Raw genomic sequence first — 8,934 nt, 5'->3', positions numbered from 1 at the left:
CTAAATGAGCTATAGGCAACCAGCGGCCCGCGGGACTTTCTGAATGGCCCATCTAATGAAAAAAATTACCACCTGATGATGAACATGCAGCCCGTTCTTCGAAAAAGGTTGCCCATACCTGCTCCAAGTGTTCGCAGAAAAATTACCTTAAATCGCATTTTATAGCTTCAGAGGGGCGGAAATAGCCAAGGCGTTTTTTTTTTCTTTTTTAAAAAAGGTAAAATGATTGGGGCAGTCAAGCGTGATAAGAACGATTTTTATCGATCATAAGATCGGGTGAATCAGAACTGACCTAGGGTTATATAACATTACACGTGTTCACATCAGACACTGGCATTTTTTTTTTCACAAATAATTTCGTCACGTCGTCATCGACCCAATCATATATTGAAACCTCGTCATAGAGATGACAGCGAAATAGTTTGTAAATAAACGCTTTACAAGACAGACAGACACACACACACGTATATATAATCTCACAGGTTACATATACGTGCATACACAAACATTCATACATATATATTCAAAGAAAACAAGTCCTTATGTAAGCCCTACTCGAAAACGTTCCAACTCCGACCTCGAACTGTTGTGTAATGAGGGGGATCTGGCTGCTATTCCTAACAGGTCGAGCGAGCGACCATACGAGGAAGCTCGTTCGGTCGAGATTTCCTGCAATCGTTATGTAATTTCTGTTTAGCCCCAGGTCAGTCATGAGGGGAGTGAATCCAAAATCGAAAGACGTACCAGCCGTGACTATCCAGTGTTTTTGTATACTTAAGACTACACTGCCTAATGTGACCTTTTTAAAACGGTCAAGTATCATTTTGAGGGATTTCAGTTAGAATTTGCAGCTGTTTCTAGCACATCGAACTACAACATAGAGGCTCCTTGTTTTATCGTATAAGTTATAAATTAAAGACAGGTTATGTGTACATTATACACACATAGATACACACACATAATTACGCATACACATATGCACATGTAAATCTGTACACAGAGACATACTGAGTTCTGTTTTCCCGTTTATAAAATTGTGTGTATGTATGTACATTGATACGTATATGTGTGTGTGTGTATATATATATATATATAGGGGGATCGCCATATATGTATATAGCATAAAACGTGGATTCAGAGAACCGTGCGATCATCACAGAAAGCTCCGCTTACGGACTCGGCTACCAGTCCACATAGTAATCAATGACAAAGTGTAATGTCGAAAGTCCGCGTTGTGCGCGCGCGCACGTGTGTGTGTGTGTGTGTAATTATTTCTTATTAATTAGCTGCGAGACTACATAAGTAGCTGAAGGAGCTAAGTTTCGCATCAAAGCACTTACAGAGTTTACTCGTCGTGCTCTGGCACGACACTTAAGCATTTTGATTCAATCACACAGCTAATAATACACACACATATATGCAATTACACGTTCAACAGTATGTAATAGGAGATAGTAGTTTAGTTCAACAGTATTTAACAATATATATAGATATATATACACGTAACACACTCCTACATATAGCAATACATTGGTTGGTTATTGATAAACTATTTAAGTATTAGGAGCTGGAATTAAGAGTTCGATTTTATATATACATACATACATACATACATATACACACACATTATTATACATAATAAATTGGCTAATAATTACGATATTGTTGAGTGGAACCACATCTTGCCCTTTCTACCAAACTTCCGGAACAGCTTGTGTGGGCTGTCTTTAAACAGTGGCAGTTATGTGACACCAAACTTGTTCTTTTCTCTCTTTTTTAATACGTCTAGTGCATGTGTGTGAGTATATATACGCATGTATGTATACGTGTTTTCTTTTGTCACACTTTATACACATACATACGGGTGTGTATATGTGTATGTATGCGTACATATATGTATTTTCATTTGCCAAATTTGTGCGTGAGTTATATGTGTACGTGCATACATATATATATATATATATATATATATATATATATAGAAAGAGAGAGAGAGAGAGATAAAGACTTGTTTAAAATTTGTCCCTATAACTACTTACTGTTGTTGCCATGTAAATTCCAGGGGTACAACTGTGTTTCTTTATAAAAAAAGAAAAAGAAAATCTCATACACACACAATGGTTCTCTCTTTCATTTTCTTTCTCCACACACACGCACACACACACACACACACACGTATAGGACTACCGAGCATGATAAATGACCTTACCTATCCTAGACAACACAGAAATGACATGGGCGAGGCCGATCGACAGATATTTAACTACGGCTGCTCGTTTTTATTGTTCGACGAACATTATTAACCAGCGTTCAAGTATTCGATCTTACGATAATGATTATTGCTCTTGTTATTGCATAATAGCACCAAGTCAGACCTGATCTCGTCACCCTACGACATAAACATCCTATATGTACACACACACACACACACAACACACAAGGTGGCCTACTTACACATGTGTGTCGTCCCCACCCATTGACTGTCCCCTCATAACTTTCAGAAAAATGGATATTTCTTTAATGGAATTTTCTACATGTGGTAAGAAGTTTGTCCCCCCCCCACCACTGCTTGACAACCGGTGTTGACGTGTTTACGTCCCCGTAATTTAGCAATTCTGTAAAAAGCACTGGGACTGATTCGTTCAACTAATAACTGAAACAAGTAAAAAAACAAAAGGTAAATACCTTTCAGATGGTGTAAATTCCGATTACGTTTGAATTTAATGCAAAAAGAAGAACTGGTGGACACGCACACATTCAGGCGCACATTACGCTATTATGTACGAAATGAAATTTGAACTTTTGAAAAAGATTAAGTATCTGTGTGTATGCACGCCCACATTTTTCTTTTTTTGTTATTTTAAACTTTAAATTCCAATATAATCTTAATCTACACCACCTGGAATGTGTTTGCAGAAAATTTCATTGAAAAAACACATTCATTTTTCAGAAAGTTAGGGGGAAACAGAGCATTATTATGTGTGGGGTGCAGTGGAGCGAGAGACCAACAAAATTCCTGTAACATCGAAGATGAGCTGAAGGCAAGGATTATGGCAGCATTCACCAACTTAAATTTACTCTTTAATATTTCAAGATATTTTTACATAGCTTTGGTAAATATATCTGTTAAAATGAGATGCCAATATTACTTTCATTTTTGCTTTAGATGACAGTTTATTCATCGCACCATATATATATATATATATATATATATATATATATATATATATATATATATATATATATATATTGTTGTACTTGGGGATGGTCATATTGCCAGTTTAGCCAATAAATATATATATAGGTTAGTGTGTGTCTATACATGTGTGAATATATTTGGCTATAAATCTTTCTCCTGCAGTTCAAATATAAAGCATGTCTATTTGTAAGCGGTGCAAAATTTGCCATTTCCTATTCAAAGACTTTGAAATGAACTTGGACTTTGCTCTCTCTAGAGAAGTTAAAGGAAGAAGCATTCATGTTGACATGCATGTACATTATAATTTCTTCCAACAGCACTGTCAAAACTCATGTCAGGTAGCTTTTAACAGGAGTACTACACTTTTTTTTGTCTCCACAAGTTTGTTCCTTATATATTGTAGGACAGATCCTGATGGAAAAACAATCAATATCATCATCTTTTAGCATCTGTTTTCCATGCTGGCATGGGTTGGACGGTTTGACTGAAACTTGGTAAGGTGGAGAGCTGCCACAGGCTCCAATCTGTTTTGGCTTGGTTCCTATGGCTGGATGCTCTTCCTAATACCAACCACTCCATTGAGTGTAGAGGGTGCCTTATATGTGTCACCAGCACAGTTGCCTTTTACATGTCACTAGCACTGGCCACAACAATGATTTCAGTTAACTTGGTGTGTCCTCTCAAGCACATCAAATTGCCAAAGGTCTCAGTTGCTTGACATCACCATTGTGAGACTCAACAACTAAAGATTATACTTCACCACCTCATCCCATATTTTCCTGGGTCTACCTCTTCTACAGGTTCCCTCCAATCTTTTTGCAAAAGGATCATACAGGAACAGTTTGAAAAAAATTGTAAGTGCTGTGCATCCTGACTTTGTGCAAGTTGAGGAAGACCAATAATGTGACATGCAGTAGTTGCTTGACTAAAATAAACCCACTGCCCATTTTCACCAAATGGACTGCATGCTGTTGAATGCTGGGATATTTTCATGAATGAGTAAGACAAAAAAAAAGTTCAGAGTCTCATTGCTGCTGAAGTTCTATTCTTGCCAGAATTGTGCTAACTTTACTGTAGTTCTTTTAGCCTATCGGAGCAAACATTGCACAATTAGATCCTCAGATGACATATTCACTTAACTTTGATGAAATGCAAAACTTGAAATTGATGTGTACAACATCTGCGACAAGGTGATGATGCCCAACTAAGCTATGGAAGCTCCTGTCTTCTGGTGTTCTTCAGTACAAAACATAACCATTTTCACCATTTGACATATTTATTGTCTTCCATTTAAAGTGAGTTCCTGTTGAGGGCTAATGGCCATATCCATGGCTGGTGCAAGATTCCAGCCAGACAGGTGATATGGTCATAAAACAGCGAGACAGACAGAGCTATAACAGCAGAGACAGGAGAAGTAGAGAATTATATCAGGTAACAAAAAGGCAAGCTAAGTGGCAGATCTATTTTAGTAAGAGGTAAAACAGAACATGAGGGGCTTGTCAATATTCTACAATGTGAGGACCAGCAGAGTGAAGTGTTCTGGATTGCAAGACAGTGTATCTGAAGAAATCATGAAATTGTGGGTGGATGGATAATGGCACACTTGGATTTAATGTTTCTATGATGATGATGAAAAGGAAGAGAGTTGGAAGTGCTATTATGAAAGGCCGTTAAATGTGGGAAATGCATATAACGGTTTCTCAACATAGACTCAAGAAGGGGGCCAGCCATTCTAGAAGGCTTTAGCATGATGTAGAAAGCAAATAAAGATATGAAAATAAGGAAAGTTCCTGATCTACCAGGAATTACCATTCAGATGTGAGCAGGATATGAGCGAGTTATCCATATTGTCAATCAGGCCGCACAAAAAGATATCACGTCCAATGACTGACATAGAAGCATTGTAGTCAAACTGTTACAAGGGTAAAAATGATGCATTGGAGAGAATTAATTACAGTGGTATCAAATTGCTACACCAAGTCATGAAAGTCACAGAAAGAGTTATAACTCAATTGATATGGGAGAAAGTTAGTGTAGATGGGATGAAGTCCAGTTATGTGCCAGGAAGAAGTCCTACTGATACCATCTTCTAAGTGAGAAATACTGAGATAAAAGTGAGCCACTGTACCTAGTATTTGTCAATCTGGAGAAAGCCTTTGACAGAGTCTGTCACTTGGTGATAGGACGTGCATTGTTTAAGTTGGAAGTAGAAGAATGGCTTGTGAGAATCATACAATCCAGGTATAGGGATGCTGTCAGCAAGGTGAGAGTTAGTAATGAGAAGTGATGAATTTAGTGAGCAGGTATTCCATCAGGACTCAGTGTTGATAAATAGGTGACTGAGTACTGAGCCCTGGCCATAGCATAGGAGATTAAAACTGGATGCCTCTGGGAATTCCTATATGCTGATGGCCTTGTTCTTATAGCTGAATCTGTGGTAGGATTAAAGAAGAAATTTCAGGTAGGGAAGGAAAACCTGGAATCAAAAGACTAAGTTAGCTTAGCAAAGACTAAAGTATTAATACATAACAAAAGAGACAGGGCCCTGCAACCATAAGGAAACTGGCCTTGCTCAATGTGTAGAAATCCAATATGGTGTACCGAATGCACACTATGAATACAAAAGAGATACAGTGGGATCGTGAGCAGTTAAAGATGTTCAGATGCAATAAACACTAAGAGTGCATGAGAAATAGATGCTCTCAAGTGCCCAGGAGGATCCCTAGAAATTGTAGATGGTTTCTGATATTCAGATAACTTAATTAGCAGTAGTAGAGGATATTCTGGAAACATAGTAGCTGGTATAAGAACAGTTTGTAGAAGGTTTAGGAAGCTGCATCTGTTGGTAACAAGGTACACTGTATGATGCTTGTCTTTTGAACAGCAATGCTTCATGGTAGGTAGTAAGATGTGGGCTGTGAATGTAGAGAACCTTGCAAAGATTAGAAAGAAATTAAGCAAATGTGTTCTGCTGGATGTACTATGTCAGAGTGCATGAATGACAAAGTACAGGTGCTAAGCATGAGAGGAATCAGATGTGGTGTGGAAGAGAAAAGATTTTGGTGTGTATGGATGAAGATAGTTGTGTAAACAAGTGCCACTTGCTTGTAGTGGGTGGAACCTAGAATAGGGAGACCCAGAAAGGTGTGAGATGAAGTGGTGTAAGTTGAGCCTCATGAAGAGAATAACAAAGGACCAAGAAAATTGGTGATATGCAGTGCATTGAGAAGACCTGCCTAGCTATGCTATTAAAGCATAACTAAAATTCTTAAAGAATAATGTGAATGCACACAATTGAGGTTGTTGAAACATGTATATGTACACGATTGGGTCCCTCACCCCATGTCTTTGCGAAGACTGTAACTTGCTGTTATTTCACCATTCTCCTCCTTACCTCATTCACCCAGACAACTGAGTCCCACACCTGAATCACTGCCTATTAACATCCATCCCTCATTCTTACTGTTACCTGCACCTAGATTTACCATCATTTTTAACACTGGTTACCACCATCCCTGCTTTACTCATCTCTCACTCTTCCTCCACACCCTTGCAACCTTTAGCCCTGCCTTAAAGCAGCATTCTGATGCTGTAAATAATGAAATTACAGCCTCATGCTATGTTTTATATCACAATTTCTGTACTGCCAGTCACCACTTCCTCTCTGCTAAGCTAGTCCCAATTGACATCCATCCATCCATCATTTTTATACCCCCCACCCCTACTTAGATTTACCATCGATCACCACTCTACTCCTGTTTCACTATTCACATACACATCTGGCCACCTCCAACCCATGCTTATATCCATCTCTCACTCCCCCCTCACCTCACACTCTTACAACATTACCCACCTCTGCCGATCCTCCTGTCTCCATGTTTCCTTCCATTCATCTTCTTCAACATGTTACCTTGAGGGTATGTTCTAGCAACCTACCACCACCAAATTTACCTTCGTCGTGCCACTGAAGTCACCCACATCCACCCATGTAAAATGCAAAATAGCCATGAATCATCTCCACAACAAACCGGTCCCTCGTTCTTTCATCATACATTAACTTCTCGACAGCTTGCATACAGCAACCACCCTATTATCTATTCTCTCTTTCAGGTGAGGAATCTCTTCGGTCTGGCGAGTTACAAGGTGTTTGCATGAGTGCTGGGGCAATGAAAATAGCGCCCTGTATGCTCTGTAAAGTAGTTGGCCTTCGGAAAGATACACAGCCATAGAAACCATGCCAAAACAGACACTGGAGCAAGAAGCTGTACTCTCACCTGTTGGAGCGTGTCTAATCTTCCAACCCATGCCAACATGGAAAGCGGACGTAAAAATGATAATGAAGAATATGTGTCGTGTGTGCGTGCGCGCCACTGACATGCAATACATGCTACATAATATATATATATATATTTGTATGTATATATATATATATATATATACACACACAAATATATGCCAGACATACAATATATATATAAACATTTGCAACATATATATATATACACACAGGTATATTTGCCGTACACGCCATATATATATATATATATATGTATAAATATATTGCATACATAAAATTTAGGAGCAGAACTGCATCTACCGTTCCGCCAAAGCCACACTGTACCGTTTTTGTTTTTGTGTTTGTCATTTATTTTTCTTTGACAGACCAAACTGAACATGCTGTAGAAGACAGTTTGGATATATGGTTAGACTGACAACGTGGCGAGTTGGAATTATGTCAGAAGATACAATACTACCGAGAATTACCACGACCCAGCGCTTAAAGCAATGTCGATAGTTAAACAGACAGCCCTCAAGTAAAACTAAAGAATTTTACATAACCGCTACAATATACACGTACGTGTGTGTGTATGTATGTATATATATATATATATATATATATATATATATATATACATTTACGTTCACACACCTCTCTATATGTTATATTAGGTTTTAGCCATTACGGCCGAATATATAAGCATATATATGTATATATATATACACACGCAATTATATATACTCTATATGCATTTATTTATGTCTATGAGAATTTTCTAAACATCACTTCAAATAATTCTCGTGTCAAATGAAGATTAGCATGGATGATAAACAGATAGATAGATAGATAGATATATTTAATCTATCATGAGTAGCGACGTTTTTTGAGTAATATAATGATGAGAGATCCAATACTTACCGGTTCACATGAGTGGTCTGTGTCTGAAGAACACGCATAAAACAAGGCGTATAGACCTTGTCCAAGGAATCACACAGGTCACAAAACTATACCAACCAAACTAAAACAACTCAACTCACTCAGACATCTTATTTATTCCGCCATGTTGTTGCCTTGTTTTCCTTTTCTTTTTTTCCTTTCGCTTTTTCTTTTTCCTCTTTTTATTTATTCATTTATTGTGGCATAGCTTCCGCCCCGCCGCCGCCACTTTATCCTCCTCCTCCTCCTTTTTCTCCTCCGCAGCCACTGCCGTCTCCTTCACTTCCTCTTCTATCATTAACCCGCCGCCGCTTTTTCACTCTCTGCCTACCGTCACCGCCGTCGCCCTAGTAAGCTTATAAAGAAAGGTCAACGACTAAACACTTCCTGTGTCATACACACGCATGCAAAATATACAAACGCATGCATACACACACACACACACACACACACACTGATGTGTGACGTCATCTTTCTTCTTTGCTGAAGGAATTGCCATTTAATTTTCTTAATACTTCTG

General features: G+C 38.3%; 1 protein-coding gene across 6 annotated transcripts in view; it reads right to left on the bottom strand.

The window, feature by feature from the left end:
- Positions 1-8,598, bottom strand: part of LOC106881029 (solute carrier family 35 member E2A) — a 54,451-nt gene extending 45,853 nt beyond the window's left edge. The window contains exon 1 of one of the 6 annotated variants that reach the window (XM_014931218.2): positions 8,397-8,598. The gene's annotated coding sequence lies outside the window, so the exon portion shown is untranslated. Of the gene's footprint in view, positions 1-1,658; positions 1,793-2,039; positions 2,177-8,396 lie in introns of those variants that run through there. The other 5 variants (XM_014931219.2, XM_014931220.2, XM_014931216.2 and 2 more) reach the window with 5 other exon arrangements.
- Between the last annotated feature and the right edge of the window lie 336 nt (positions 8,599-8,934).

The sequence above is a fragment of the Octopus bimaculoides genome, chromosome 12 (genome assembly GCF_001194135.2).
Source record: "Octopus bimaculoides isolate UCB-OBI-ISO-001 chromosome 12, ASM119413v2, whole genome shotgun sequence".
Classification (NCBI taxonomy): Eukaryota; Metazoa; Mollusca; class Cephalopoda; order Octopoda; family Octopodidae; genus Octopus; species Octopus bimaculoides.
This window is presented reverse-complemented; position numbering and strand designations above follow the sequence as displayed.